Below are 10,991 nucleotides of genomic sequence, written 5' to 3'. Positions count from 1 at the left end.
TATTGCTGCAAATAATTTTGAACTGAAACTTAACACCATTCAAATGATCCAACAGTTTGTTCAATTTGATGGTTTGTAGGACGAGGATCCCAACGCTCACTTGGTGAATTTCTTAGAATTTTGCGACACTATTAAAATTAATGGCATTTTTTATGACGCCATTCGCCTTCATTTGTTTCCTTTTTTGTTGAGGAATAAGGCTAAACACTGGTTAAACTCGTTGCCACAAGGATCAATCATTACTTGGGAACAAATGACCGAAAAGTTTTTATTAAAATATTTTTCGCTAGCTAAAACAGCCAAATTACATAATGTTATCTCCTCTTTTGTGCAGATGGATTTAGAAACACTTTACGATGCATAGGAGAGATACAAGGACCTTTTGCGAAGATTCCCTCACCATGGGTTACCACTCTGGCTACAGGTCCAAACGTTTCACAATGGCCTGAACCCTTCGACTCGGCAAATGATTGACGCAGCCGCTGGTGTAACTATCAAGAATAAGACACCTGAGGTGGCTTATGAATTTATTGAGGAGATGTCACTGAATAACTATCAGTGGCAAGTTATGAGGACAAAGCCGACGAAAGCTGCTGGTGTTTTCAACCTCGACGCGGTTACTATGCTATCTAACCAAGTAGAACTCTTAAATAAAAAGATTGATGGTTTGTGTGGTTCTACTCAGGTAAATCCAGTGATGAGGTGAGATTCAAATGGAGGAGGAGCATACACAGAATATCAACCCTTCAACCCTAGCATTGAGGAAGAACAAGTCCAATATATGGGTAACGATAACACTAGACCCCAAAATAACTCGTATAGTAACACTTATAATGCAGGTTGGAAGAATCATCTCAATTTCTCGTGGGGCGGTCAAAGAAATCAAAGGCCACAACATCCTCCAGGTTTTCAACAACCACCTTACCAACAAGAAAAGAAGGCAAACCTTGAGGAGATGTTCACAAAATTCATCTTGGTGTTAGAAACTCGTTTCCAGAATACCGAGACAGCCCTTAAGAATCAACAAGCGTCAATCCAAGGGCTCAAAACTTAGATAGGCCAACTCGCCAAACTAATTTCTGAACGACCACAAGGTAGTTTGCTAAGTAACACTGAATCTAACCCAAGGGAGCAAATCAATGTAATTACCATTCAAGATGCGGAAGGGTTAGTTGCACCTGAACCAGAACCGAAGCAAGAAACTGTGGTAAGTAAAGGTAAGGGTAAGGTGGACCACAATGACTAGAAACCGGTAAGTAAAGAATACAAACCTCGTGTGCCATACCCAAATGCGACAAGGAAAGACCACATAGAAGAACAATTCGGTAAATTCCTTAAATTATTAAAAAAGTTACATATTAACTTACCGTTTATTAAAGCTCTTTCGCAGATGCCAAACGCAGTCAAATTCTTAAAGGAGCTTTTAACAAATAAACGAAAGTTGGATGAGGTGTTGCATGTGGAGTTGAATGCAGTTTACTCAACCATTCTACAGAATAAGCTACCCAATAAATTGAAAGATCCAAGGAGTTTTACGATTCCTTGTTTAATTGGTAGTTTAGATGTTCATAATGCATTGGCTGACTTAGGGGCAAGCATTAATGTTATGCCTTATAAAATGTTTAAACAGCTAGGTCTTGGGAAACCCAAACAAACTAGGATAAGCATTGAATTGGCTGATAAAACCATTAGATTTCCTAAGGGTATCATTGAAGATGTTATTGTTAAGATCGATAAATTTATATACCTAGTAGACTTTGTTGTTCTAGACATGGAAAAGGATAGTAACGCACCTTTAATTTAGGATGACCCTTTTTAGCAACTACTAGAACCATTATTGATGTTGGTACAGGTGAACTCACACTTCGTGTGGGAGACGAAACAATCACCCTTCAAGCTCGTAATTCGAGTAAGACATCAAAAATTAAAGGTGGTTGTATAAATCATTCTACTAGTATTGATCATGTGGTGAAACCCTCTGTGCAGGAAACAGTTATGAAGAACGCATATGAGCCGTGTTCAAACAACAACAAAGGACCTATCTATGAAGAACGAACCCTACAAATCGATGGGCTAGATGAATGGCAGACACAGAAATCGAGAATACCCAATAAACTGAAACCGAGCCAAGACGAGCTCAATACCTCACCAAATCAACTTAAGGTTGGAGACTAAGTACTACTAGTTGCAGCAGATCCTCGTGTTGCCACTTCTGAACCTAATGAAGAACTTCCTTTTATGGTACTCAGAATTTTTCGATATGGTACAATTGAGGTAATTCATCCCAAATTTGGCACATTTAAGGTAAACAATACTCATCTTAAACCTTATGTTGATAAAGTTGATAGCAGGGATGAGGAGTGTAAACTCCTCGCACTACCTTGACCATGCAGAAGAGAGGTAAGTCAAGCTTAGACTATAAATAAGCGTTTCTCGGGAGGCAACCCGAGCACTAACAGTGTTAATTTCTTTAAATTTTAGTTTTTAACATCTAACATACTAATCGAATCATGGAACGCAGGCTTTCTAAAGACCACACGGTCAGGCACACGGGCGTGCATTAGGCCGTGTGAAAACAGGGCAAGATTTTTTCCCCAACATGGGATGCGATAAGTTGCCACGGCCGTGCGACATGGCCGTGGGTGAAACTGCCACAACAACACGGGCGTGAGACACGCCCGTGCTTTGAAACCGTGGTTGAAACTGAGAATGTAACACGGGCGTGCGACACGCCCGTGCCGTCCACTCGTGGTCGACACTGTCAAAATAAACACGGGCGTAGACCTATGTACACTGGCGTGGGAGAAGTGAATGAAGCAAGACACGGTCTTGCAACACGACTGTGTGTACCCACACGCCCAAGCAACACGGGCGTGGGCTGAATGTCAGACGCGCCCAATTTTAAAAATCGCGAAACAAACGGGCAAAAATTAGGGCACACGGGCGTGTCCCACGGTCGTGTGCTCCAAAATCTATATAAACCCCTCACTATTCATCATTTCCCTCCTTAAAAATCCTTAACCCTAACTGCTACAACTCCACACGCCCTACCTCCCATGCCCGTGTGCCGCCTATAACACCGATTCTGACGCCCCAAGCTCCTTCCTTTTGCGTTTGTTTACTCTTTTCTCTCTATTTTCTTTAAATATGTTGCTTATTTCATTATTTCTCTACTCTATTGAACTATTTTGAATGAATATTCATAATTAGAATATTAAAAACTCATGCTTGTTTTATAAAAATTTTGTCATTTTAGTTACTATATTATGCTATACTCTTTCATTTTTCCTTGTTTCCATGAAATTTATGCTTACCCACATGCATTCATTCATTATTCCCATAATCCTATAACTTGATATATTTAGTTGTTTTAGTTCGTATCATCTAGTATGTAAATCTCATGAAATATTCATATTTAGTCTTGATTTTCCATACTATTCTTGGGGCATATTGGTTGAACTTCAATTTTTCAATGCAGGTACAAAGTCATCTTCACGTTGTAAGAAGACCGTTGTTCTCACCTCGAAGAAGAGGAAAGGAGCAGCGTCATCCTCGGGTCCTGCCATGAAGATTAGGCACCCATTCTTCCAGGTTCCCTTGGGACCCTAGAAGGAGTTATATGAGATATTACGGGCCCGACCCCTAGGTGTGGGTCGTTGTATTGACTGGGCCGCAGTCGAACAGATTCACTTGGTTGACGTGGTCCGACCCCTCCTGACGACTGACTCGTGGGGCTCTTCTTTGAGATCATCAAGTCAACTTATCTTGAGTTCACATTAGAACTCTGCTCGACGTTCCATCTTCAGACCGTCATGACCAACTTCGACGATCCTAGAACTGTCCAGTTTCGCCTTGGTGGTCTAGTACGCCAGTTGAGCGTACCCGAGTTCGGGATTGCACAAGGGCTATACACGGAGGAGTTCATGGACAATAATGAACTCAACACCCTCCACTGCCACATCCACTACTCCCCTTTAAAATGCTGGAGGGACCTCGTCCCTGCCTCGGCCACCTATGATCCTAGCCGCTCCAAGGCATCGGCTCTCCCTCCATCCTTAAGGTATCTACACGCCATCTTGGCTCACACTCTGACAGGAAGACACAAGAGCACCGGCTTCGTAACCACCTACGACACATATTTCTTATGGAGCATAGCAGATGGGCACGTCCTCGACCTTGCTTACTTCATTGCCCTCGCCATCCGCCATCAGACGGAACGGCACAGGAGAGGGGTCATCTCTATCGGGCCCTATGTGACTCGATTGGCTCAGCACTTTGGGCTCCTCAATAAAGCAGCACAGTCATCCTCCCTTACTCTCATCAGCTAGATGTCCCCACAGGGCATCTCGAGCATGCTAAGTATGAGGATGATCGAGAAACGACTTGGCACATACCCTCCTCAATACTGCCTCGTCCAGTCCACAAAGGAGGAGGACCCAGAGGACATTACTGATGATGTCCTTCCACGTCACAAGGATCCACTGACTCAGCCACCACCTCCTCATCATCCAGTTCATGCGGCGGCTTTATATTCTGACATCTCTGAGCGCCTTACACGATTTGAGTAGCAGTGTTTTCAGCGTTTTGATCACATTGATACTACACTTCACCAGATTTGTCAGCACCTTCACAACTCATCGCCACCCCCACCTCGCAAACCATCTAGCGATGAAGATGTTTAAAAACTTTTATTTGTTATTTTATGTTTTTACTTTTATTCTATTTTAAGACTACTTTTTTATTTTTCTTTAAGCTTATTTTTACTAGGTTTTATCATTATTATTTTACAATTTTTAATTTCAGCTATTTCATTACAAGTAATTATGCTTCTTTATATTCCCTAAAAAGTTCCTGATTCTATCACAGTTATAGAGAACTCCAAAGCGCATCATCGCATAGGAACTAAAAACTCCACCGGGAAAGGTTCTTCAATACTGCCATGTCCTGCTCCACCACGACCATAGCTACCACTAGATATAATATTCTTTTGGCACAGGATTTATGAATTAATGAACCTCTACCACCATTGGTGTATCCTCCTCCACTCTCATCATTGCTTTGGCCGATTACTCTCCATCACTTTAATTTAAGGATTCCATTCATCATTCAGGAAGTTTCACTTCTCTTCCTATCTTATGATTATTATTATTTTCAATATATCTATCTTTATACATTGAGGGCAATGTACATCTTAGGTGTGGGGGGGGTCTTTCATATCATCATTAGAAATCCCTGAATTTTGTCTTATTCTCACGTGAATCACTCATATTACTATTAGAATAAATTTTAATTAATTTATGATTTTTATTGATATGCCTTGAATTAAAACATAGGCATTTATGCATTGATTGTTTAAACTTTAAGACATTAGGGAATCAAGCATGATAAGTTGATTTTTGAAGAATTAAAAAAATTTAGGTTGTTTCCCTAAGTTTAAGTATTATATTGAGTTGGAATTCACAAGTTTGAACATCAAAAAGCCATAATTTTTGTGAGATCTTAAGCCTTTAGAGTATATTTTACTCCTTTCATGCTCACTTTTATTATGAGTGCGTCAGTATTGATTTGTTATTCTAGAACTTACTTGATTATGCAAGTCAAGACCACACCATTTGATTTGATATGTTAAGATGATAAAGGCACTTAGGTTTAACCCACTCACTCCACAAAAGCCTACCTTCATAATTAACCCTTAGTGAACCCGTTTGAGTCTTACAAGCCATTAATTGATTTACCCTCAATATTAACTCATAACCTATTATTGTTGAAATCCTCTAATTTGATCCCTATTTTTGTTAAGATTTGATTTGAACTAATTGCTTAGCTATGTTTTTCTCTTCTAAATATTTGACTTGTTCTTAAAAAAAAAGTGTACTTCAATACATATTAGTTGTAATTTGTCGTTTTTGAGCTTAAGTGTCAATTCCATATACTGAGAAGAAGCTCACTTGTATTCAATTGATGACTATTCATTTTTCTAGTTAGGTAATTTTTCAATTCAATCTTGATTCTAGCCTTTTCTTTCATCTTGTGACCACACCCCCAACCAAAGCCACGTTACACCCCTCTAAAAAGACCTTTTTGATTGATGTATCAACTCAATGTATAGTGGTGGAGATTTGATTTTCAAGCAAGCCTATGGTAATAACTTTTCATATTGACTAATGAGTACCTTTATTGATGTCCTTAAACACCTTGAGTGATTTGAGTAAATCTTTAGTGAGGATGTTAAACTCTGTGATATTTTGATCAAAGGTAATCACTTAGATAAGGGGAGACACCTATGTTTTCATGATAAAATGCTCAACTTGGAATGTTTGAAACTCTGATGTACTTTTAGTTGAATTTTCAATCTATGAATACTTATGGATTATTTTGAGATATTATTGATAGGGATTATAAATTGGGAAGAATTTATTTTGATTGTGAGCCGAGGATTTTGCTTGAGGACTAGAACATGCTTAAGTGTGGGGGTATTTGATAAACCGTAAATTATACATATTTTTTTCCCATGCTTAGCACATTTATGGATGATTTCTCCTTATATTTGGTGATTCGATACTCCTAATCCTTTAATTTTATGTTTTATACTTAGTTGAGCATAGGAGAGTAAAAAGAGTGAGAAACGGGCCGAAAACGGAGAAAATGGACCTACATGGGAAATCAACACGGCCTAGACTTTCTCACACGGGCGTGTCACACTCCCGTGTCCCTTTGGCAGGATCGAAGCACGACTTGAACGGGTAGACTACACGTCTGTGCCTGTTCAACAACCTTGACCACAAGCTAGAGTAATTGCACACAGGCGTATCACACGGGCGTGTCCCTGCCGAGCCCAAGTATAACCCTATTCAGAAAAGGCCAATTTTAGGGGCTCTTAGGCATTCTAAAGCCTATTTAAACACCAGAAGAGGCACTTAGAAGAGAGATGCAGAGTAGGAAGCAAGGAATAACTCAAGGAAAGCAGATTGATCCATCTCATAAGTCGAATTCGTCATCAAGACTGAAGATCTCCCTTCAAGTTCCTTCAAGAGTTTTAGGTTTTCTTATGTTTTGATATACTTATGCTTTTGAGATGTTTCTTTCATAAGTATGAACTAAACCCCCTAAATACCTAAGGGGAATGAAACCTAAGACGAATCTTGTTATTATTATCTGAATTGTATGATAAATATTGGACTTGTTCTTAATTATGTGTTCTTAATTCTTGTTTTGATATTCTAGGTTATTGATTCAAGTTAAGCTCTTATTTAGAGGAGGAATAGACCCTGTCTAAGAGTGAATTTGTCATAATTAAGCGGAGTTGATTGCACGCCTAGAGATAGCGTGATAAGATTTTGCCAAATTAGGGTGAAACCTAATAAGGGAATCCCTAGATCGAGTTAATGCAATTCTAGGGTGTTAATTAGAAAGAGATTTCAATTATTCAACCTAGGGTTAGACGTTATTAGTCTCGAGAGAGATAATAATATAACTTAGGGATTTCTACGGATCAAGTCAAATGAATAAATCGTCTGATTCAGAGTCAAATAACAAGTGAAGTGTAGGTGGATTTTTCCTTAGGTATTGTCTAGATCAATCGAATTTTCCCAAAAGTATTTTCCCAAGTTTTCTTATTGTGCATTCTTAGTTAGTAATTAGTTTAGATAACCAAACCTCTTAATTTTTACGCTAGATAATAAAAAGGAAGTAAATACTAGTACTCGTAGTTCCTTTGGGTTCGACAATCCGGTCTTGCTGAACTATACTAATGTTCGATAGGTAAATTTGCCTTAATCATGTTAATAAGTTGGACTCAAGAACGATTTATTTATAAATTTTTAAAACCTGTTACAAATATCACGCATCAACCCTAGTGACATGTCACTTGTATCCTAATCTATTCCTAAGGTTCGATCGGGATTTCTCGCTTACCAAAATGTTGTCGAACGTGTCTGTAAAGTCATTTACACAATTCATGGAAAAATTAAAGCATTTAAACTTACAAGTATAATAAAGCTTATTTATATACGAACTTACCTCGGATGCAAAAATGGCAAAAGGGATCTATTCATCAATTATTTTGTTTTTCCCCCGATCTAGATCCGAACTTCATTTTTCTTGATCTATAATGTCAAATTTAGCTTATTTAATCATCACATTATTTAATATAGTCCAAAAACACATTATGGCAAAAATTACATTTTTGCCCTTAACATTTCATCATTTTACAATTTAGTCCTTAGGCTCGTAAAATGAATTTCTTTCAATTTCTTCACAACCCAAGCCTAGCCGAATATCATTTGTACTCATAATAACCCACATTTTTCATTTATTAAAACTTTTCTACACATTTTATTATCTTTTACAAATAAGTCCCTGTTTGATGTTTTTATCAAAAATCACTTTACAAATGTAGTTTAACTAACAACAAACATGGATTTTCTACAATCAAATATCAAAATACAAACATATTCAACATGGGTAAAAATTTAGACCTTAACTTTCTTTCAAATTAGTCCTTGAAATAGCTAGATCAAGTTACAACGATCCCAAAAATATAAAAATCATTAAAAACAGGATAAGAACAGACTTACAATCGAGCTTGAAAGCTTGGCCAAAACCCTAGCTATTTCTTCTCCTAATTTTCGGCTATGGAGGAAGAAGATGGACAACATTTTGGCCTTATTTTACTTATTAATCCATTTAATGACCAATTTACTAAAATACCCTTAATGAAAAACATTAAAAACATACTTAACCATGCCCATATTTGTCCACCAATTTAAAAAATGGTCTAATTACCATTTAAGGACCTTCAATTTAAAAATTCATAACAATTAAATACCTTTAGCTAGGGACCTCAAGTTTGGCACCTATCATAATTTAGTCCTTTTAGTTAAATTGAGCACTCAATTAATAAAATTTCTTAACGAAATTTTCACACAATTATTCTATCATGCTGTAGAACTTAAAGAAATAACAAAATAAATATTTCTACTTCAGATTTATGGCCCCAAAACCACTGTTCAGATTTGACCTAAAAACGGGCTATTATAGATTTGGTTAGTGCCTAGCTATGCTCTTCTAGTTCATCTGCTGAATTGATTATTATTGTTCTTGTAAAAAATAGAAGAAAAAATAAAATAAAATAAAATATATATTGATTATTATTTAGTTTTATGTTGGTTGAGCCTGAACAGTTAAATTCATATTTTAAAAAGAAGATCGTTTTTATTTTTAAATAGTTCTTGATTTATGCACTTGTTTTTAATTCAGCTGTAAAAGTCCAGTTTAGACCCTAGTTAGAATAGTGGTTTTGGGACCAAAAATCTGAGTCAGAAAAATATTTAAATATTATTTTTCGTGTTTAGAGTACGTGGTTAAGCATGTATGAAAGTTTCGTATGAAAATCTGATCATTTGTGTGCTTAATTTGATAAAAGGATCTAGTCACGTAAAATGTAAAAGTTGCATGCTATTTGTTAAAGTGCTTAATTGGTTTGTCTTATTAAAGGAGAGGTCCTTATGATGCAATTAGACCATTAAAAGCATGAGTGGATAATTATGGCCTTAATATAAATGTGTTTGTAATGGTTTAATAAAAGGGAAAATTGGTATTTAGTATATTATGTTAATTAAATTAAACAAAACATGATATTTGTTTCATTATTTTATCATATGGCCGAATATATCAAAGAAAATAGGAGAGAAAACACAAGTTAGGGTTTTGGCACTTTGATTGGTGATTAAGGTATGGATTTTGTTCGGTTTTTGATAATTTCTACGTTTTTATAATCGTTGCTTAGTACTCTATCAAGCCCATGTCTCAATTATTGATTTTTTTGATGATTTTGAGTTATGCCATTGATGAAACTATGAGCTTTATGAAGTTTTATGATAGTATATTAAAGATATATGTTAGATTACTAAGTTTTGTCTTTGAATTTTTGATGAATTTGAGTAATTTGGGCTAAATTGTGAAATTTGTAAATTGACGGACTAAAATGTGAAATAAATTAAATATGTGGACTTTTATGAGTGCTATGAATATTCAGCTAAGCATAAGTATATGCAAATTTTGTGTATTTGTGATTTTTGTGATTAGGGACTAAATTTTCAAAATATGAAAATATAAGGGCTAATTTTTAAAATGCCCTAAATGTGTGTTTGTGGATTGATTTGAATGATTTGGTAAGTAAAAGAGTTAAATTTGAATTTATATAGATCAAGAACTAGAGAAAACGGAATTAGATCGAGGAAAGTCGAAAGTTGTCGAGTAGCCGATTCCGTCTATCTGAATCCGTATGAGGTAAGTCTATATACAAATAAATGTGTTTTGAATTGAATTACTATCGATTATATGCTATTGATCTATGATGAATGAATATATGAGTTGAGAAAAATGAGACATCTGAGAAGGTATTGACAAAGCTCCGACGTTCGAAAGGCCCCGTTCGAACCTTAGGGATAGTTAGGATACATATGTATTGACAAAGCTCCAACGTCCAAAAGGCGTCGTCTGAAAGACCATGTCTGGGACGTTGGCATCGACTTATGATTTACGTATAAGACCACGTCTGGGATGTTGGTGTAACACCTCAAACCCAGCCTAGAAATTAGGCCCAAATCTGACGTGTCACATTGAAGTGTTTTTCAAAAACCATGTTTTCATTGAAAACCCTTCTTATTTGAAAACTTGAGTAAAATCCCAGTTACGTTAGTTTATTTTATAGAGTGGTGCATTGAAAAGTTATTAATTCTATTCCCAAAATTTCTTTTAAGTTGCGGAAGCAAATTTTAAAAGTAACTGATTTACGAAAACGTGATGTTAAAAACTAAGTTACGAAACCGTTCCGAGAATGTTTCGAAAACGTAGTGTTGTTTAAAAACAGTTATAAATCAAAGTAAATAAAACCCAAAGTTAAAATCTAGAAACTTTAAGAGGCCTTATTACAAAAGTTGAAAACCCAAAACGGAATCTAAAATATAAATAAAGTCCAAAGGGAGTTG

The 10,991-nt window shown here is 36.4% G+C and overlaps 1 non-coding gene across 1 annotated transcript; it reads right to left on the bottom strand.

Annotated features, from left to right (window-relative positions):
• Positions 1-302: 302 nt before the first annotated feature.
• LOC121206724 (small nucleolar RNA R71) lies at positions 303-408 on the bottom strand. Its single transcript, XR_005901894.1, has one exon. It is a non-coding gene; the product is annotated as a small nucleolar RNA R71 (small nucleolar RNA).
• Between the last annotated feature and the right edge of the window lie 10,583 nt (positions 409-10,991).

This window comes from Gossypium hirsutum, chromosome A01 (assembly GCF_007990345.1).
Source record: "Gossypium hirsutum isolate 1008001.06 chromosome A01, Gossypium_hirsutum_v2.1, whole genome shotgun sequence".
NCBI classification, from domain to species: domain Eukaryota; kingdom Viridiplantae; phylum Streptophyta; class Magnoliopsida; order Malvales; family Malvaceae; genus Gossypium; species Gossypium hirsutum.
This window is presented reverse-complemented; position numbering and strand designations above follow the sequence as displayed.